General features: G+C 39.3%; 2 long non-coding RNA genes across 4 annotated transcripts; both read left to right on the forward strand.

Annotated features, from left to right (window-relative positions):
- Positions 1-7,176: 7,176 nt before the first annotated feature.
- Positions 7,177-8,317, forward strand: LOC307004568. 2 transcript variants are annotated; one of them, XR_013799062.1, is made up of 4 exons: positions 7,177-7,281; positions 7,609-7,802; positions 7,890-8,057; positions 8,184-8,317. It is a non-coding gene; the product is annotated as an uncharacterized lncRNA (long non-coding RNA). The 2 variants fall into 2 exon arrangements; XR_013799061.1 differs by having other exon boundaries at positions 7,609-8,057.
- A 9,411-nt stretch (positions 8,318-17,728) lies between these two features.
- LOC307004356 lies at positions 17,729-22,493 on the forward strand. 2 transcript variants are annotated; one of them, XR_013799012.1, is made up of 6 exons: positions 17,729-21,121; positions 21,200-21,610; positions 21,692-21,938; positions 22,016-22,133; positions 22,228-22,348; positions 22,442-22,493. It is a non-coding gene; the product is annotated as an uncharacterized lncRNA (long non-coding RNA). The 2 variants fall into 2 exon arrangements; XR_013799013.1 differs by having other exon boundaries at positions 22,016-22,118.
- The last annotated feature ends 443 nt before the right edge of the window (positions 22,494-22,936 follow it).

Below are 22,936 nucleotides of genomic sequence, written 5' to 3' on the forward strand. Positions count from 1 at the left end.
CCTGTTGGCCACGCTGTATGGAGATAGAGCTCACAGCCCACTGTGAGGTACGGGATGCTGGCAGGGGACTTCATGGTGGCAAGCAACATCCTACTCTCAGGAAGCAACAACGCCAAAGTCTCGCTTCTGTTTCAGTTTATGAACATGGGGATGGTGGACCGTAGTTCCTTTTTCAAAATTCAGGAAACGTACGTTGTAGACACTGTGAAGGACTTTTGGAAGGAGAGGAGGGCTGAGGCAATACATCGCCTAACAGACAGAGATGTGGTAATAGTAGGTAATGTACACGTTTTATTAATTTAGGCTAGAATAGTATGTTGATATGTCAATTTGATGTTCTGTGAAAATCATTGATTCTTGTTTACAAATTGAATAGCGGATGGAAGAATGGACAGCCCTGGACATTGCGCCCAGTACTGTACATACACTGCCATGGAGAACGAATCCAGGGAAATCATCTCTGTCATCACTGTGGACAAAAGGGAGACTGGGCGAAATTCTGTGATCATGGAGAGAGAGGCATTTGTGCGGACAGTCGACACTCTTTTGAATGAAGTGAAACTAGTGGAGGTCTGCACTGATGCCCATGTCCAGATCTCTGCACTATTGAGTAAGTTGGCACTGAAATTGTGCGTTACTTGTAGAATTAGAACAACTTTTTTGGAGGGGTGGGGGGTAGGGGTGGAACGGTACATGTATTCGTATTGAACCGAAACGGTACGGGCGTCACGGTTCGGTGCATGAATTTACACTGAGAATACACGGTATAAAAATAAATAAAACTTGCGTGCAAATTAATGAATGTAATGCGGAACTACTGTTACATACACTGGTTCTTTATGGACACCTAATCTGTAGCCCCGCCTTAAAGGAGAACTCCGGTGCAAAATGAACCTTTGGTCTAATTACACATTGTTACCTAGTCAACCGTTATCTGAGATTTGTTTTCATGATTATCGAATGTAAATAGTTTTATCTCTAAAAACAGTTTAGCCTATAAAGCTAGTATAACGCTAGTATATGGGGCATGGAGTAATGACAAATAAAAATCGCTTGTTAATACCACTAACAAGGCTTAAAATAGCCCCACACTAACACGGTAGCATAATGAGGGTCCCTACATGCAAACCGAAGCATTGAGAACTGTGTAAGTGTCCAGACAGTTTAATAAGAAGATATTTTATACATACAGTCAACTTCACGTATATAAGCAGAATCCATCTTTGAAAAACAGACTCTATCAATCGATCTACGAACCGCCGATCAAAATGCGCTGAACTGTGTAGAATCTCATATGGTCCAGCGCATTTGGATCGGTGGTTCGTAGATCGATTGATAGAGTCTGTTTTTCAAAGATGGATTCTGCTTATATACGTGAAGTTGACTGTATGTATAAAATATCTTCTTATTAAACTGTCTGGACACTTACACAGTTCTCAATGCTTCGGTTTGCATGTAGGGACCCTCATTATGCTACTGTGTTAGTGTGGGGCTGGAGTTCTCCTTTAAGCTAGGTTTGTTTATACTTTCGCCTGCATCCGCAGCGCGAGCCTACGATGACTGCGCGCGCGCCTCCCCAAATGGACGAGGCATTTACTTCACGCTCGCCGGTGTACTATTCTCTGAAACGACAGGGTGCGACTCGGTGTAATTGTCCTCTAAACCAGTGGTTCCCAAACTTTTTGAAAGCATGGCACCCCTTTGTAGTGTTTTTTTTTCCACGGCACTCCAACCTAATTAAACTAAACGAACATATGTACATACATATATACAATTATATCCAGATGAGCAAACAACAAATGAAGCATAAACAGCAGCATTAATTTATTATGAATGCATCACAACAGACATAATATGAGGCGAAACAACCCCTTCAGATTTATAACTGGACACACGTCAACAGAATGATTTTAACCAATTAGGCTACTGTATGTGAGAATCATTGGAACAAAACAGATTTAAAGATACTTAACTCTTTAAATAATAATAAACTCCAAATATTTTTTTCTTTAGTTCCTCGTTTGCTTTGTTCAAACCTTATAACTTAAAAAATAAAATATGCGGAGCCGCGCGCGCTGTTACAAAAAAGCCCGCCCACACCGCAATGACATTTTTGCGCACCTTCGCACTCGTGCATCCGCACATAAATAAGAGATGCTGTATTTTCAGTTTTATGGCTGATTGTCTAATTTTGTTTACAAGTTACAGATGGAGTCTGGAGATGATCTGGGGTACTTATTGTTTAACCCTCAGGGGTCTGAGGGGTTTTGTGGGTCCTGGAGGTGTTCTGACATGCTCTGATAATTGTGCTTATTTCTGTTACTTGTGACATTTTCATGGCTAAAATCTTATTACACTGCATTCAGCACAAACTCTGCTACAATAATATGTCAGCAGCATGTATGTAAAAGTTTGTAGATTTGAGATGATAACATTTATGCGTGGTTTGTGAAAATGACAAAAAAAAAAGTAACTGAAATGAGGTTATGAAACCCAAACTGATTATTTATTCACAAGACTTTTGAAAATTGTATCACGTAGCCTAGAATATTTGCTCCAAAACTATGTGAAAATCATCCTGACTACTCATTCAGATCAGACAATATATTGATTTAAAATTTGTATGACATGACTTGTGTAAGAAAGCTTTATGCGAGTAGGCGTTAACCACCCATGAATATTGAGTGTTTCACACTTGAGAGAGACAAAGAGCCTCCCATAATGGCCCTATTAGGAGCTCTCAGGGCCTATGAGGAACTGTGAACAAAGAATGAGGAGATTTTAAAAAGAACGGCTTTTTGATTGTTTGGATTTATTTACAACACAACATAATCCAAAGATACACAACAAATGCAAAAAAGCACATTATTTAACACACTGAACTAAAGACAGAGACTTAAAGGTATTGCGGAGGATCTTTCCTACTTTTAGAAAAGACCCGCCCTCTCCAATTTCTATTTGCTCCCGACCGAGAGGGAACGCCTACTAGCAGTGATTTTAAATCGATTTCTCCAAATAGCATGACAAACTTTACCTGTCTAGTAGAATCTTCGCGACTGCGGCATCAGTGGGAAGCCCAACATGTGCTTTTAGCGCACGCCAGCGTGTGAACGGCCTTACGTAAACATATCACCAGAATGATTGACACTTAGGTGGACCAATAGTATACACTACCCACCCGGAAGAAGAAAATCCTCCGCTATACCTTTAACCAGTCACACACCTTTGTGCCATTCCTGAAACATAGTAGCCTACATACCTGTAATTTCCCAGATGTTTGATTTTTCACTTTACCATGTTCTGCTCATGTTGAAGTCAGCAGGACTATACCTAAAAAAAAAAAAACAACAACCTGTGAACATGCTGATATCAAGAGAAACTAGGGCTGCACGATTTTGGGAATACATTTTAGATTTATTCTGGTTAAAATTGCTTTTTAAAATTTATAAAATACACACACACATATACACACACACACACACACACACATATATATATATATATATATATATATATACATATATATATATAAAATGAACACCAGGCATACGTGCAGGACTGCATAAAATAATAACAATAGTAGGCTATAGCAGGCATCGTTAAAAAGGAACACTTCAGTAACACTACACTAGAGAAAAATATATTTATTATCATATGTTACTTCAAATGTTTACATCGATATGACGTTATGAAATGAGATTGGAGTAAAAACATGAAGCCTATGTTTGGGGCGTTTTGCGGATTTTTCTGTCCGAGCCCGGCCCGCGTCCGATAGGCATAAATATATATTTTTCTCATACTAATTACACATGTACGTTTGTTTGTGTGGAAATTATTCGGAAATGTCAACAGATGAGCGCATCAGCGCGCAGAGCAACAAGGCTCTTGGCGCGCATGCACGTGTCTCGTTGTCACGGCTACATAAACAAATTTCCGCACACAGGGAGACAGATGTTATGGTAATATTTTACATGTATTTTAATCACAAAAACGAACGTTGCATCAAGTGAAAGCATCAGGCACATTGGCTACCTACATAATAAGATAAAATGTTCAATGCCGCGACAGAGCATTCACTGAAGCATCGAGCAACAGTTCGACTGCAATGTGAAGTTTATGCAACAATACAAACTAATATAATTCAGAATGATTTCTTACCTTAAAATCTTTCTTGTCTTCAAATCGCGTTCTTCTTCAGTAAATCCAATAATCTCACAGCATGTCTTCCAAACTCGACGACTGCAGGACTGATGAATTTTGGCGGCGCTTTGTTGTTGAGGTAATGGGGGCGTTCGCGCGACGCGTGGACGATTTGCATCTCTATATGTTTTGCGCGTGTGGGTGTGGTCACATTAAAACTAATGAGGAAGGATTAGATAACTTGGATATCTTGTTGGTTTTATACAAATTACTTAAACAGAGAATATTTGTTTTCGTTTTGAATCAGATAATTTAAAACTACACACTTAAATGTTTATAAATATATAGAGCTCACAAATGTGTGACAAGTATTCGCTGAGTTTTGTTTAGAGACGTGCTCAAGAAAAAAAAAAAGTTCACGAGACGGAGAGGCAGAAAGCACACCCTGTTTAATTTCTTTATTTTACAAAAGCACGTTTTGTTTTGATTGTAAGTGGACACATACAAAAGTAGACATCTCACAGATTATTTTTTCATATTTATTAAGTCTGTATGACCATATTTGACGGAGTATTTTAAGTTTATTTAGCTGCTATGTAAAAAAAAAAAAAATCGCCCAAATCACGCCGGCGTGATTGCCGACCCCAGGGGGTTAATGTTTATGTCACAGGTCGAGGTGGGCCACCCCTGGACCAGGATCACCCTGAGGAGCGCGTCAAAGGAGGAGGCAGGAGACAGGAATAAAAGAATAACAACTTTATTTAATGTCTAAAAGCAATTTGAAAATCCTATCTAAAATCCTCTTCCTTCCTCTTCCCAGGAATCCAAGGCAACACCGTGGTAAGTTATGGACAGGTAGGTATCGCAGGTGAGTAGGTAGGACAGGGCTCACTTCCTTCTGGCGCTGGTGCCAGACTCACAGTGGTGAGTGACGAACAGGTGGGTATCCCAGGTGAGTAGACGGTCGGAGCTCACTTCCTTCTGGCACTGGTGCCAGACTCACAGTGGTAAAGGACGAACACCACACAAGGGCCTCCGGGCCACAGCAACCTCAGGGTCGTCGGCGGAGCAGAACTGTTTTTGAACAGGCCGGATCAGAACCTCCAGCAGAGACGTACGGTTCTCACCTGGGTTGTAACGGGCGGGCACTTCACACCATACAGGTGGGTTTCAGGGCTGCAACAGACTCAAGTCACAAGCTGAGCAGGGCTTTCGCTGGGGCTGACAGCATAACACTTCAAGCAGAGGTAAACCGTTCTCACGTGTGTTGCAGGGACAGAGTCACGAGCTGAGCGGGCCTTCACTGGAACAGACAGAATCAACACTTCAAATCGAGGTGAACGCTCTCACATGGGTGGCAGGAGACAGAGTCACAAGCTGAGCGGGGCTTCCACTGGGACAGACAGAATCAACACGTAAAATAGAGATGAACAACTCTCACATGGGTGGCAGGAGACGGAGTCACCAGCTGAGCAGGGCTTTCGCTGGGGCAGACAGCATAACAACTTCAAGCAGAGGTAAACAGTTCTTACGTGTGCTGCCGGGACAGAGTCACAAGCTGAGCGGGCCTTCACTGGAACAGACGGAATCAACACTTCAAATAGAGGTGAACAGCTCTCACATGGGCGGCAGGAGACAGAGTCACAAGCTGAGCGGGGCTTTCACTGGAACAGACAGCATAAAACTTCAAGCAGAGATAAACAGTTCTCACGTGTAGTGTGCACACGGGGGCTTTTCCTTCTGACATCCAACAGGTGACTACGATCGATCTTACTAGGCTCTTATGATGAACGGTAGACCAGCATGACACATGGGGAGTGCACGGCGATAAAGGATAAATCATCCACACAAACACAACAGTCCAACTCCAAACATGCAACATGATGGGAAACGTCAATTCCAGCACTACAAATCCACTCTTCAAGTGCAAAATAAGGCCAACACTCACCCAGAGGTCTCGATCTGAAGAGCCGATGATCGTCAGAGTTGGGACAGATGTGGTGAATAATTTCCTCACCACTACAAGCGGGCTTCACTTCGCGGTTTCCAATGGTCAAGGAGGAGGCAAGAGATCGACAAGGAATCAGTATATTTCACTCAGTGCAATGTATACAACGTGATCCGAGCACTCCAAACCAGTATCCAATTTAGTGTAGAAAACATGCGTTTATGAGATTCAATTTGTCAATCACTCATCTCACTCTTTTCCAGTCCAGGCGACGAATTCCACTCTTCAAAACTGCCCTCGGATCCCACAAGCGACACTCCTCTTCTTTCACGATAATCCTTCAGCTGCAACACTCTACAAACATTTCCCAACGGGAGAGAACCACACCAGATCGACGGGGGAAGACAAAGAAACAACAAACCAACACGGAGAGAGAACACCTAGCCTTCTCTTCCCCTTGTGTTTTATCCTCTCCAAACACTGGCACCACCTCAATCAGGCACTCAAAGTGAAGTCCCCACACCTGTTGCCAATCTGCCGTTTAGTTGTCATGACTACAGACACACACACCGGCCCGGGGACAGTGTTACACTGAAAGTGCCCCGGCGGGAACACTTCTCTGGTGGAATCAGTTCCGGGGATTATTTGTCACCCCGTGACATTTACATCTTACTTTACACACTTCAGGCTGTTGCAGCTGCTCAGGGGAGAGAGACTGTAGGTGGTACAGACTGAGACATGCACAATAACAACAATTCTGCATTTTTGTTTTGCTTTTCCCTCCATTGTACCGAACTCGTACCGAACCATGATGTCTGAACCGAGGTATGAACCGAACCGTGACTTCTGTGTACCGTTCCACCCCTTGTGGGGGGGCATTACTGTACTAATTGTACATGTTATTTTTCCAAATAAGACAAAGGAAAGTACAAAGACCTTGGGCTGCAGCACAGCTTGGATATGTGGCATGGGGCCAAGAAAGGATCCATGCTGTAAGTTCAGCTGTCATTTCTATTGCTTGATTTTCTGCATGGCAATCTACCCTAATTTGAGCTATGTAATAATGATTAGTGTTATGTCTATCCCAGGCTTCACAGGTCAAGGGTCAGTCCAGTTTGAGCAGTTGGCTGAAAGATGTTGTCAACCACTTTTGGTGGTGCTGCAAAACAGCAGATTCTTACCAAGAGTTCATTGTAAGTTGTTATGATTTGGAAAATAGTTGTCATCTAAAAAGAATATTGTCTGAAACTAACATGGAGTCTTATTAGACATGGCTTGTTGGCAAAGAGAATAAGTTAGGGTGGTTCCTTGATGTTGGATATTGGCTTATTCATCAGGTAGCTACCCAGAGGTGTCATTGTGGTCAATCATGTGACCCACTTAGATTACAGTACTTACAAACAGCATCATCATATGCATAATATGATGCATATTATGAATTATAAACAGCATAATAATGAGTTATGTACAATGTGCATGCTTGTTTTTGTATGTACATTATATTTTTATATTATTTCTAGGAGCTGTGGCTTGGGCTCCTACATCATGTGACAAATGAACACAGGTGGGTGCTGGGAGGCTGCCAGCATGCAGACTTGGAATCTGGTGGAACTCAACAGTGGCTTGAGTGAGGCTCCATGGCACATTAGGCCCTGAAGAGCATCGTTACAAACAAGCTGTGGCTTAATGAGGTCCACAAATATCTAAACTTTAGGTAATTTAATGAGTATGTACACATACTGTAGATAGAAAGTGATTTTCAAAATCCCACAAAATGTCTCTTCTCACCCACCCCCCACAGGTCCACTGCTGATCTGGAGTCCTTCCAGAACCATATTTTAATGTACACTAGCAAGCGCACAGCATTTAGCCCTCCTGTCTTTGAGGCCAGGATGCTCCTTGCAGCGATGGACTATAATTACCACAAGGAAAGTTGCCCAAAGTTGTGCAAATCTGATGGAAGCAAACAGTAAGTCACTTGCTCATTTCTACATGCTATTGTTTTGAACAATTATACAACACCATTGAAACACTATAAAGCATGGCCCTTGGAATGTAAATGTCTTCTTCCCTCCCCTTTCTGCCTTTATTTCAGGTACAGGAGGCTGTACAAGAAGAATGCTCGCAGGTATATGCTTTACACTCTGAAGGCATCCAAGATGTATGGCTACATCCCAGAACTGCAAGCTATGATCTAGGGCTGGGCGATATGGCCTAAAATCCATATTACGATATACATTGCAGCTCTTGCGATAACGATATATATCACGATATATCAACTATAATAGAACCATTTCAGAACATGGATTTTTTTTTTTTTAAAGAAAGAAAGAAACGTTGTATGTAGTTTTGAGAACATTTATTGTGGAAAACTGTAATTATACAACATAATGTCGCAGATTATTGTAGCAACATTGACATCCGGACAGGTGCTTATCAAATTTAGTGAATCGTGATTTCTTGCAAACACTTCATTCGTTGTGTGAACAAACAAGAGGTCTCTGTCTCTTTCTCCATTACACACACACAAAGAGACACGTAACACGACACCCCAAAAATTCCAAGGAACACACGTGACAGAACACCCACGTCTCCAGAGAGATACGCACACACACACAAGAGACTTTTCTTCAAACGAATCATATTTAAAACATTACCAAATGTATTATGTGCTGCCATTTATATGTCATGACAGTTTGGGATTTAATGTAAGTTTTAATGTGTATTAATCAAAATCTAAATGCTTCTAATCTGTATATCTTATGTAACTTCGTTATCATATAATCCAACCTGAATGTGTTTGATACCATTTTAAATCTTGAGACCTAACGGAGTTGAATCTCGATAATAGACTGCAATGATATGATTATTACTAGATGAATCCTTTTTAGTCATAGAAATGACTAAGGCAAAGCTCTGTCATAAACTACACAGACTGGGGTCTTCTGGCAGGACAAAGAAGATTCTCCCGCTCCCAGATCACTGAAGGTGATTGGACAACGCGCCGAACGAAGGAGTGACCCATACAGTCTTTAAAGGAAAGAGCAAAGCTCTTCCTGCTCTCTCTTGCTCTCTGCTCCCTGCCTTCATCACTGCTCATCATGTGACGTCTCCGATCTAAACTCCCTCACGGAGTTCCCTGCTTTTATTTTCTTTACTCAGTTTCTTTTGTTTCATTTACAAATTCTCCTTGGTTCGTTTCGAACGAAGCCTGAATTCCTTCAGCAACTTCACTTTCAACTAGCCTTCAAAGCTCCCACGAAAACGTGCTCTGGCAACGAGCACGCGCCTTGCTCCGAAGCTTCACGAGGAAACGCGCCTCAGCACGAGAACGCGCGCTCTGCTCCGCGAGCACACGCGGGCTGGTCTCAGCCACACTCACACAACGAACTTTGCAAGTATCAACTCTAATGAGTTTTAATGTTTTAAGGTTTGTTTCGTGTTGGCTCTCTCTCAAAGGTCTGTGAATGTTGTTGTTCTATAATGGTCAACTCTGATCATTTTCTCTCACCTTACAATCTCAGCGCGTGCACCGGCGCGCGCCCCTCCCCAACTCTCTATAACTCTCCTTCTCTCATCATCTGTTATTCGTCTTGTTTGTCTACATGTAAGTAACTGTACATAGACGTATAAAACCTATAATCACTATGTGTATTCCGTTATATTCTGTAGTTTGCATTTATTAAAACAATATATTCAACTGTTTCTGTGAAAGTGCTTGTAAAAATACGAGTCAATGAGGTTTACGAACTAAGAGCTACCGCGCTATTAACTACATTAAGTAGTTTAATTTTATAAACCCCGGAAAATTAATGTTCACGACCAGAAGGTTAATATTTCTTGGAGTTTATAATAAGGGATAACTTTGTTGAGAGATTGATGGGTTGATCTTTGATGGTTTTGCAGGACAAACACCTCTTTGATCATTACATGGGTTTCCCTTAAAGGTTATCTCATACTCGAAGTTAAATTAGATTATTGATATATGAATGAGGAATTATAAGACGTTGTGATCGATTATTCATATATTCATAGAATCTATACATTTTCAATTTCGATAATTTAATGTAACTGTAATATGCAAATATTAATCATATTCATGATTAGTTATTAAAATTCCCTATAGATCATTTGAGTTAATTCATCCGGACCCAAAGTCCGAGGCATAAACGCTACATTATGTTTCAAGTACACTAGCTGCAGAGACTTTAACAAAGAAAAAGCTTAAAGTATTGGGTTTCTTTCCTTTAGTGCAAAGCAAACCATTCTAAAAGGCACTACACTTAGGCCTAGTTAGTTAGCAAGTCCTTGGTTCTTAAATGCCACCCAAGATGCAGAGAACAGGAAAAACTGGTGTCTTTTTGGCTGTGGAAATGACTGTGAAAAATAGTAGTAAAATTGTATTAAATGCATTTATATGAGATTACTATATTTTCAGGTCAATCCGTGTTCATTCTGACCACGAAGCATGCGCTGTCACTTTAATTCAGCGTGTGCAGCACAGCAGAAATAGACGATCGCTGCACTGCCGTATACGCACTGCCCCTGGAACGCATTGATGGACCGCATCCGCGTGTGAAAGCTCTAACCTGTTAACATGGGTGTGGAAAAATGTACGCACTGCAAACAGAATAACGTTATGTGAAACAGACGTAGCTGGAACTGTTGCCCCACACACTCTACAGAGTTTGCTGCTGTTCGTCGGACGGCTTAAATCCAGCTTAAAACCAAGTCCAAATAATGGATGTTGCACCGGTTTTTTTCACCAGCTTAATTTAAATTTTAGCCATATTTACTCAAGATAACAATACGATGATGCGTTGCAGCTTGTGGCTCTAAATTTCGCGGGTAGATTGCGTCATCAACATGCATTATCGCGATAGAATTAAAATCTATACAAAATAGGCCAATTTTGTATCGTTTATATTGCATATCGTTTCTATCGCCCATTACTACTATGATCCTTCAAAAGAGATTAGCTGGTAAGGGGATGCCCAGACGGAGGACACTACGACCTGATGACCCCAGAAGGTCCAGCCCACTTCCCCCTGTGTCGGCACCAACCATTGAGGAACTCCTGCACACCCAAGTCAGGAGAGGTCTTGGTAGGTTGAATGGCAATTTATTTATTTTGCACCTTGGGCTATATGCCACACACCAAGTCAGATGTCATGCATAACACATCCAAGTTTTAAATAAACTAACTTAAGTTATTTTGCTCTCCTCAGTATCAGCATTCCAGACTGAAGACCCGTGAAGCCCATTTCCCAGAGCCTCACAACCCTGACCATGTTCATTGCCATGTAACCTTTTGTGTCACAAGCTGCTGATCAACAATTTCAGACTAAACAGTTTCAACAGTACAGAGTAGCTGAGTCTAGTTATCTATTTATACTGTGTAACCTTTATCATTATGTGGTGATGTAATCAGCCATCATAGGGTTAATTCCCAAATATGGAGTGTCCGTGTATATAAAAAGAGATGCGACGGACATCTAGGCAAGCGTGCTATTCCGGGTCCGGGAAGTGACGTCATTCTGGGGCGCCTGTTTTGGTTCAGGAGGTAAGGGCTTTTTGGTGGCAAGTGCATCTTGAATGTTTGGATCAGGAAGGGTGATTTGGGACTCGCTTAACTTGCAGTGTGGCTGAGGAGAACGACAGACACGGGGAGTGAACGCTATCATTGCGAGCCTTTTTGCACGTCATTGAGTGCACTGCGCGGCGTGAGTTATTTTTTATTTTACCGAGAAACCCAGCCGGCCAGGATCCAATATAAATTGCTGCTGTGATAGTGGGCTGGGGGTAACCTTACAGTGACGAAGATCTATGTGTCGCCCTTATATTTGTATGTTATTATGAGTGTTTCGTTTGGGTTTTGCATTTTCTGTCTTTTTGTTTAATTGATTTTCTTTTTTTTGTTATTTTTGGTTTTGTATGTTTGTCAAGAAATGGGGAGAATGACCAACTATCGCCCGCTATTGTGCTGATCACGGTCCACGAACATCAACCGATTAGCTGGTGTTGTCATTGAGAGAAGGACAGGCCTTTTTGGCCGTGTGTGATTATACGCTTCAATGTGACAGTTTCATGTGGAAAGTGTGTGCTTTTGTTTATTTCTGTTATATTGATTGTTCTTGTCTTCTCCCTTCAGGATCTGGGGTTCCCGTGGTACCTGAAGTCTTTTGGGTGTGGTGGTGGTTTGATTGACAGTCTGCAGTGTTCACAGCGAGTGGAGTGTTGTGAGAGAGCACGAGTGGTTGCTGTGTTGATCTGATAGTTAGGACAAATTCCCCAGGTTCTGAAGTGGTAGGTGTGTGTGTGTGGGTGATGCTTATACGATTTAGTGATTTATTAGTAAAGATTGTGTTGTATTTTATTAAATGGTGTTTCTGAATAAATTGTTTTATACCATCATCATTGTCTGTTATCGGACTCAGCCACTACGTATCTGCATGCTTTGTGTACCTGAATTTCTCTGTGGGTTCCCGGACCATTTCCGGGTGGCGTAGTCGGACTTAATTTAAACTCAAACTTCCACAATTATACCATTTATGTTACTGTTTCTCTACATCGTAAAAAGCATAGCATTGTTATTCTGAATAAACTTTTTTTTATTGAAAAAAAGAAGGAAGGCTCTTTACAAACAAACAAATAAAAAAACAGAACAAATAAAAAAACTATTTGTAAAACCATATATACAACAATAAATTACTGGAAGTAAACTGTACCCACCATTTGATACCACTCTAACGTGTACAAAGCCAGTGTACTGGCCCTGGGGGTCGGGGTATTTTTCCCTTATTCTCCATATACAGCAGCTGGGAATAACACGACGGTTACCCTGACCCAGTGACCCATGCTGCCAAAAGATGTATTGACGATAAGCAGCATACCTAAATTGTCTATTATCATCTCCTGGCTCTCTAACTTCAGCTACCATCAACACATCATTTCTGAAAACTCTGTGGATATGCAAATAACCATCTTCCAGACAATACAGATCAAAATGTGCCAATTTACTGATGCAGTAGTCCGGCCCCTGGCCACAGCATTTCCTTTCAGCATCTGTGGCCATTTCCCTGCAGTTCCCACAGGTGCACCATGGAAGAGCAGCGTTAGCTGGGGTTGTGCTATCCAATCGAGGAAGTGCATCAAAAACTAATGGTGCGATGTGAGATTCTACACAGTTCAGCGCACTTGGATCGACTGGTAGAGACTGTTTTTCAAAGATGGCTTCTGCCTGTATACGCGAAGTTGACTGTATGTATAAAATATCTTCTTATTAAACTGTCTGGACACTGTCAAAGTTCTCAATGCTTCGGTTTGAAGGTAGGGACCCTCATTATGCTACTGTGTTAGTGTGGGGCTATTTTGAGTCTTGTTAGTGGTATTAACAAGCGATTTTTATTTGTCATTACTCTATGCCCTATGTACAAGCGTTATAGGCTAAACTGTTTTTAGAGATAAAACTATTTACAATCGATAATCATGAAAACAAATCTCAGATAACGGTTGACTAGGTAACAATGTGTAATTAGACCAAAGGATCATTTTGTGCCGGAGTTCTCCTTTAAGGCTGAGAGCTGATTGCTAAATGTAGCTTATTTTGCATGGCTTCTAATGCTATTCCTCCGTCCGACTTACTGTGCGTTGTGTAGGGCTGTTTATGTCTCTGTCTGTGATGTCGACATGCCTATCCTGATTTAGCTTGGTTTCCCCATGTGCAGGTAACTGATATTGAATATGATGTTATCTTTTGTTAAGTGAAAAATGTATAAATGTTAATATTCCGGTGTTGAAGACACTGTACTGTTTTATATACTGTGTTTTCAGCAAAAATGCCTTAAGCTGAAGATTGAATTTAATTTATTTTATTTAACATTTTACTGTGAAATAGCACTGTACTTCACGTTGTTAAAAAAATAACCATTCCACTATACGATCACAGTTGAATAAGTGTAATAAAAAAAAGAGCAGAACTCCTGATAACTGCTGTGGGCTGTTTACGTCTCTGTCCGTGATGTTGACATGTCTATCCTGATTCAGCTTGGTTTCCCCATGTGCAGATGCAGATCCACATACACAACACAGTGAGAACGATCCATAGAGGACCGTTACATTGGTGCCGTGACCCGGATGGGAGTGAGGTTTAGGGGGGTGAGTGTAACAGAGGCCAGCTAGTAGTGGCTGTGGGAGTAAACCTCACTCCTCTGATCTCAATAGGCACTAGAGGCTGCAGTCTTTAGCCTCCTTGTTAGAGTGCCTGACTCTCACACCGGAGACCCGGGTTCGAGGCCCGCACAGAGCGGGGCGAGTAGGACCCGGGTGGAGGGGTTACACAGGACCAGTACAATTTCTGAACATGGAGGCACCTGGATGGTGGAATAGGGGGAAGAGGCCGAGGAGCACAAAGACACCATGCTGTCCCGGATTCAATTCGGGCCACAATTATAGACCATGTCATCAACCATGGCCTCACAATGGCGGAGTCAGGTCACTGAGTGCAGCCTAATGTGCCTCGCTCTACAGTCTCCTCCATCATCCAAACCTTTCGCAGGGAAAACAGGTATGTAGTCAGTCAATGATGGAATTATATGTTGTATAGGACAGGACACTGCATAGAGCAAGAAATATATTTATTTACACATTTACCTATTAATTTAGTTGTGTGTGTGTGTGTGTGTGTGTGTGTGTGTGTGTGTGTGTGAGAGAGAGAGAGAGAGAGAGAGAGAGAGAGAGAGATAGGCCTACAGTAATATCTAACCTCAATGGGATGTTATGATACAGTAACTTTACCACAATTCTTTCTTGTAAATTTTAGTAAGTAAAACAATACAATTACATGGGTAACTAATTCTGTAAGGAATATATAAGGTATACAATACGAATGGAGTGTTGTCCTTTGAATTCTATGTCTAGGATTGGACGACAACCTTGCACGGGTGGCAGAGGAAAACTTCTCAATGAACAACAAGAACAAGAGATCTGTAACATGGTGTTGCCAAATAATGCCATTACATTGAGACAGATCAACGCTGCTATCCTACAAGACAATGCCATATTCCAAAATGTCAGCTCTATAAGCGTCTCCACAATAGAACGGATATTGAAGAAGCATCAGATGACAATGAAGCAAATTTACAGGGTACCATTTGAGAGGAACTCTGATTGAGTGAAAGAGCTGCGGTACCAGTATGTACATGTAAGTCAGTTACTGGTTGTCAAGTCAAGTCTTCTTCATTTATATAGCGCTGTAGCATTCCCGGCTGAACAGATGCAATTGACTCTCAGGAACTGATGTTAAAGAATTTAATTTCCAAAACACCGTAAGAGCTGAATAAAGCAAACAAACAAATAAACATTAGACATGTGACTGCAAATTGTATACAAATGTCCATTAACATATAAACTAACAAATACACATTTGCAATCTAAATGGCTACACCATAAATAGTGTGTCAATAAATCAAGTTTTTACAGGCTCATGAAATACCGATCTAAAGTTGTTTTGATGTTTGACATTTGTCAGAGATTCAGCTCCGAAACAATTCAATACATCAATAACGATTTGGCATAAGAATGAAACAGTTTGTGTTCGAACTGTTTTAAAACGTAGACGAGAACACGCAGTGTAGTTTATGTGTTTTAATCGGCTTTACTGTATCACAACCTATACATTTTGTAATGTAAAACAGCAGATAGGGACCATCTACAAAGTACAAAACGAAGAGGAAAAACGCTCAATTGTTCCATCCATGCCTTACTCTTAAAAACTGTGTTTAAACTACACACACACACAATCTTACCAGGTAAAAACACCGTAAATGTTATACATTGGGAAGAATAGAATGTGTTGTAATAGTAGCCTAATGTTATTAAGACAAAGAGGTTTTAAATTGAGTATAAACCTTAATATTCAATCCCAAAATTCAATTCAAATAGTGTGTTTTGTTAAAATAACTAAATAACTGCTTTCAGTTGGTTTAGCTGTTATAAATGATGCAAATACAATGCTACTGAGATTCAGATGTGCAAATAAATTTGTGTAAAATACATATAGACCTTTTTCTGAATATAGATTGTGTATGTTGTTGCTGGTTCCTAGAAGAACATTTTGAACATTCACATCACAGCACAATATATGCTATACTGATATTCAAAGAAAGACATAAGCTCATTGACAATAAATAAAGTGTTTTAACTCAACTTCAAAGGGTGTGTGTTGTTACTGGTTAATAGAAGAACAAATGTGTGTTTTTGTTATTCATAAAACTACAGCACAACACGTGTTATTGACAGCAAAAATGGTACAAAATCTCGCAAAGCCTCCTAAAGAGTGTGTGGTATTACTGCCCCCTAGAGGAACATGTTGCAGTTGTTTTGACCGAGTTTGATATTCAAATTTAAAAATTCATTCTTTTGAAAATTCATAAAGTTTTCTATCTCAACTTCAAAGGGTGTGACTTGTTGCTTGGACCATAAAGATGATTTACACACAGGCGGCTTTTTCATTTGAAATCCAGGATAAATGCTATTGAATTAAACTCAAACCTGATAATACATTTATTTCAAAATTCAGACAGTTTTCTTCAAAGGGTGTGTGTTGTTCTACAAGAACATTTTGATGTTGTATTTATTTACAGAATCACAGCACAAGGTATGCTATTGATATTCAAACAAATACATAAGCTCATTGAAAATAAATAAAGTGTTTTAACTCAACTTCAAAGGGTGTGTGTTGTAACTGGATTCTACAAGAATATCTGGATATTGGTTTTAGTAACAGTGTATGTATATATATATATATATATATATATATATATATATATATATATCAAATTGGAATTACATTGTTCCCCACACCTGTAGGAGGCAGTATGTCATAATAGCACATATAAATTGAAATGTTAAAAGGATAAGCTTTTGTTGTCACACATGCTCTGTAACAAACATGGGTAGATATAAAAAAGGAAGCAAATTAAAAAACAAAGATGTATGGACAGATGCTGGTGGGAGAGATGCTATTATCAAAGCATTTATATTGAACAAAATCAGCAAAAAAGAAAAAATCTGTTCAGAAACCTGGTCAAACCTGGCTATAGATATTTTTCAAAAGACAAATGACAAACTGTGCAAATGGTTGAGCATGATATGGAAGAGCAACAGGCGAGGTATACGTACTGAAGTCCTTTGTAAAGGTAAGTGAGAGTTAAATTGCTTTGCCGATAGTTTTTTATAATCAAGTGTTACCATCATTGTCTTATACATAAACTTACTACAAATACATTAATTTTAACCATGATCGTGTGTGATTAAATCAAATTTTCTCATTACAAGTTACAATATTCTTGTGTTGAGAAACAATGAGTATGTATGTATATATAAAAAAGTAAAATAATGAAAGCAAGTTTTGAAAGAATGACTAGGGGTATTACAGGTGTGGTGAGCTTGAGGCTATTTTATTGGCAAATACTTGTATATGGGTCATTGTTAATCAAGAGGTCCAAAATTGTAAAGTGTGTTGCACAATTACCTCTATGTATTTGGTATTGCAGAACCACCAGTGTTTTACTTTGTTTAACCCCAGTGGCTGACTTTGTGTCATGACACACAACACATTTTAGGTATATCTCAATGTAAGGTAAACCTGCAGCTCAGGATAGTCCCAAACACTTAAAAAAATACAGCATACCGGTACAAGAACTTGCAGTGTTGTTACTTAGACATTATATCCAAATTAATTGATCAAAAGTGACTTTTAATGTCAATTTATAATGTGAGGGTTTCTATGTTTTTAGGATGAGGAAGCATACTATATAGTTTGTAAGCAGACCATTTCAGGACAGAAACTTGAATCCCTCCCTTTAATCACTAATAGTAAAAAGTGCCCTTTCAGTCACAATGCCGTACACGATTTAAACCTAGGGGGAAGGTAAAGAATGTACTACTACTGATTGTCCAGAGACTGCTGGCTATCTGCAACAACTGCAATTTGCTGTAAACTTCCAACAATTTCCACTGGGCGGGAAACCCAGCACCCCCACTCCACGTCTGTGCACGCCACTGCTGTAGAGATCTGTTTTTGTAAGATACTGTGGTTTCCATAAATGTGTTTGTAACTAAAATGTGTTGTGCATCACGACACAAACATGGCCACTGTGGTTACACCAAGCCAAATATAAATACAAAACTGGTGGTTTTGCATTTCCAACACAAATGGATGTTCAAATTAAATGGAAAAAAGCAGCAATCTTGGTTGAAGCACTTCAGATGGATTGACAAACATAGATCCACTCTATCACTCGCATTTTGTATACATTTACCAACTCAGAAATGCCCTTTATTTATCCAATGTTAAAGGGCTAGTTCTGCCAAAAATGACTGTCATCATTTACTCAATCTTAAGTTGTTCCAGACCTGTATGAGTTTATTTCTTCTGTTGAAAACAAAAGAAGATATTTTGAAGAATGTTGGTAACCACAGTTGTTGGCAATGACTTCCATATTTTTTTCCCTACTATTAAATGTTTACAATTTTCATTTTTGTGTGAAATACCCATTTACAAGTAATATGATGTGTACTTTCCTTAATGCAGCAAATATAATGCAACTACATCCACTGCCTTTCAAAAGTTTGGGATTGCTAAGATTTTATGCTCTCTTATGTCTCGCTTAAGTCTCTTATGCTCACTAAGGCTGCATTTATTTGATTTATAAGATCAAATCTGAATTTTCAGCATCATAACTCCAGTCTTCAGTGTCACATCATCCTTCAGAAAACCATTCTAATATACAGCTCAAGAAACATTTATTATTATGTTGAAAACAGTTGTGTAAACAATAAAAAAAATACAAATTCCTACTAACCCCAAACTTTTGAATGGTAGTGTAGGTTTAAAACATTACAATTGGTAGAATTATACTGAAATACTACTACTACTAATAATAATGATTACATTTTTAGATGGACAAGATGTCCATCAGCAGGATGAGACAAGACAACAACAAAATGACCAGACAGAAGTACACATTGTTTTAGAAGAACAAAAGTGTACTGAAAATGATGATGAACATACATGTAACTCCGAAATAAATACAAATGGTGTGGATTTTAAGTCAGAAGGTAAGGAGAGTGACTTGGTTTCAGTGTTCACATATTCTGAAAATTAAGAGGAAGAAAAACAGGAACTGGAAAATGAACATGAAAATAAAAATGAACATGAACATGACAGAAACAACAAAGAGTGGAGGGCCACAACACCTGGCCCAAAAAAAATCAGTTTCGAAATAAAATGGGAGAGGTGGGAAAAAATAAAGCCACTGCATGGTTCAAACCAACTCCAGAGACCACGGACAAATATCCTGTACAAAGAATTCACAAAGATCAGTCCTTGTTGTGTGCTGTGCTTTAAGTACCAACATGTTAAATGCAAAAATAGTCGGAAACGATCCCTGCCTTTTTTTAGAGCACGTGCCACCTGCACCTTTAAAGGCTGTGCAGCAGTCTTTACTTTTACAATAAAAAACTCTCCCAAAAAATTAAAAAAGACAATTACTGTCTTTGTAGCCCGTAAAGGAGACATAACACACAAAACAAGTGACAAAAAATTCAGACAGGCCAAATATTTCCTAAGGGGAAAAATTGCTAAAAGCATTCAACATGGTGTGAGCAATTACTACTATCAAGCCCTAAGAAAATCACCATCAGAAGAGATTGTGGCAGGCAATATCTCGAGATGCTTTACTAAAGACGTGTTAAGGGTTATATCCAGTGAATTAAAAAAAAGCACCAGGCTACATGATGATATAATCATGGAGCTGGTGCTTACACAAATAATAATTAAAGAATGTGCTACATCTGAAGGTGCTGAGACTGCTGGTTACCTACAACAACTGCAGGTGGACCCATTTGTTGTACACATGTACACACAATGTGGTTTGCACATTGAAAAACAGTAACGCTTCACTTGGATGCCACTGGTAGTGTCACCTCACGCATTCCTGGTCAGCCCAAGAAAGTGCTCTACTATGCTCTTGTACTGCCGGGAATGGGAAAAAAACATGCCACCACTTCCTGTGAGTGAGCTCCTAACAAATCAGCACTCAATTCCTACCTTGACATATTGGCTAATGGAAACATTAAGGGCCCTTGGTCAAGTGTCCTTCTGGCATTCAACAAAGAAAGCATTTTGACTTATCTGCTGAGAGCACACCGAATTGTTTCAAACACAGTAAACAGTGGTGATCATCAATTCAGTGTTTTACATCTTTGCTCTTCACATATTACGAAGGCAAATATGTGCCAGGCATTTTCAAAAAAGACAGACAGCAAGGCTGTAAAAGAGTACGCTACCTACTGCTTTGCCTTGTTAAACAGCACACATCTAGAGGAGGCAATGGCAGTATTTGAGGATATGTGTGTGCTCTTAACATCGTCAGAGGAAACCGATGTGGTGAATGCAGCCAAAGCTTCGCTGGACCTGAGAATAATGAAGACAACAATAAAAATCAATGAGTCAGAAACAATGCAAGAGGCCACAGAAACACCACAAATTGCAACCTCTGTGTGTGATACATCACCATTCAAATCAGTGTTTAGTGCCATTTTGGAAAGGGTCAAGAGCCTAAACCTTGGTAGCAACACTGTCCAGAGCTTATCGACGTCCTCATGAACACCTACATGAGCATTTTCCCCCTCTGGAGTGGAGTGCTTCTGGGGGATCTAAGCCGGGTTTTCTAAAATCAGCACAGTCAGCCAACAATCCAAAACTTCTGCCAGAAAGAAGAATGGGCAAAGAAAACATCTAGAAAACATCACAAATGTAGGACAAAATACTTTGACCCACCTTATATACTGCCAAAGCCATCACTAAGTCCAAAAAACAAAGACATCAGCATCAATACCAGCCAAAACATCAAAGTCATTCCAGATACACCAATGGACCTGTCAACCAAAGGAAAACATGAGCCAAAATACAAGGACAATACTGAGCCTGATAAACCCGAACAAACATCTGAGGACATAACTACTGAGGTATTACTTCATATTATATTTTGTAAAATAATTGTAATGAATTTAACATCTTTCTTACAATAAAAATATTATTTGCAGATCGAATACCTTTGGTCCAAAAAAGACACTGAAGTGGTGGTTGCTGTTGTGTCGTCGGCAGAAAAGACCACCACGTACACCGTCCATCACTCAGAGTTCAAAACTCTGCAACCTCACATGTGGCTTGTGGGAGAGGCAAGAATATTCATGAGCTATTATCATTTAAAATTGGCATGATTTAAATCACCAAAGTACACCATAAATATTGTGCACATCTGAAAAGCTGTCAGTTACCTTTGTCTAATATGCATGTTTCATATATTTGCTCTTTTCATCAAGATAATTGAATGCTACTTTCAAACCGTACTCAACTTAATGGGAAAAGACAGTAGCATTTACCTCCTCAACCATTATACTCAAGTGATCATGACAAAAGAGAGAGATGCAGTATGTAGACCGAGTCTGCGGAAGGTATCATTGTACTGTTATACATTGAATATTTGAAAACACGTTTAAAAAGATTTACTAATGTGAAATGATCGAACATTTCAGGTGGACTTTGGAAAGTATGATGCAGTTATCAGTTTCCTGAATGTGGATGATAACCACTGGAAGTTTTTGGTGAAAGCTTTCAAAATACCAATAAGTCCTTTATTATGGCTATGTGGTCAAAGCTGAACTGAAATGTTAAATGGGTTTCTCTCTTTTTTCCAGTATCTACATGCATCTTCCAGTCAGATTTTTATTATTAATCCACAAGGAACTGATGAAGAGAAGGACTCTGAGCAAGCTGCAATCGGTCAAATTAAGCCAAGCTCTAATTACTTCCAATCACTTTAACTGTATTACCTCTAACTGTGTCATATATTTATCAAGTCAATACTTCAAAATGAGGCTAGGAAAAAAAGAGAGTGGGTGGAAATTGAGTGGAGAGGGGCCACAATGAAGCATACAATCCAGCAGGATGGATACAGCTGTGGTGTGTTTTATGCAGGTATTTCTTTTTTATAAAATGATTTTCGAAAATCAACCTTATAGTTGAGACACTAAATACCATTCATTTTTACACTTACAACTATTGTTCAAAGATGGCATGGGAGATTATCAATAGTTTCCCTAAAGTTCCCTCCCACTTGGACATTGATTCTTCTATGACCAACATGAAGGAACTGCGTCAGAAGATGGCTGGGGAAATCCTGACAGTGTCAGGTGAATGGACATGAATGGGGAAAAAAAGACACCATGAAACTGTTATTGTCTTCTCTAACCCTGTTACTATTTTAATATTTATACACTTTTTAGTTTTCAGAAAGGATGAGTGTTGTGCTTTTTGCGGTTTGACACAACCCCTTGGTATATATAAAAGTATATATATATATATATATATAAGTATATATATATATATATACTTTTATATATATATATATACTTTTATATATACCAAATGTTCGATCATTTTATATATATATATATATATATATATATATATATATATAAAAGTATATATATATATATATATATATATATATATATATATATATATAAAAGTATATATATATATATATATATATATATATATATATATATATATATATAAAACAATTATTTTTTTATTTTTTTAGATTGAATGTCATGCATGCCAACGCTGGTTTCATGTGAAATGCCTTAACATGAGTCCTCCTGACTTTGAGAAGGCAAAACACTCTTAACTGGGCTTGCGATCTGTGCAAATAATTAATTTTGTTAGAACATCATTTTTTTCTTTTACTTTCTTTAATAATACCTGATTGGTTACTT

The sequence above is a fragment of the Phoxinus phoxinus genome (genome assembly GCF_949152265.1).
Source record: "Phoxinus phoxinus genome assembly, chromosome: 9".
NCBI classification, from domain to species: domain Eukaryota; kingdom Metazoa; phylum Chordata; class Actinopteri; order Cypriniformes; family Leuciscidae; genus Phoxinus; species Phoxinus phoxinus.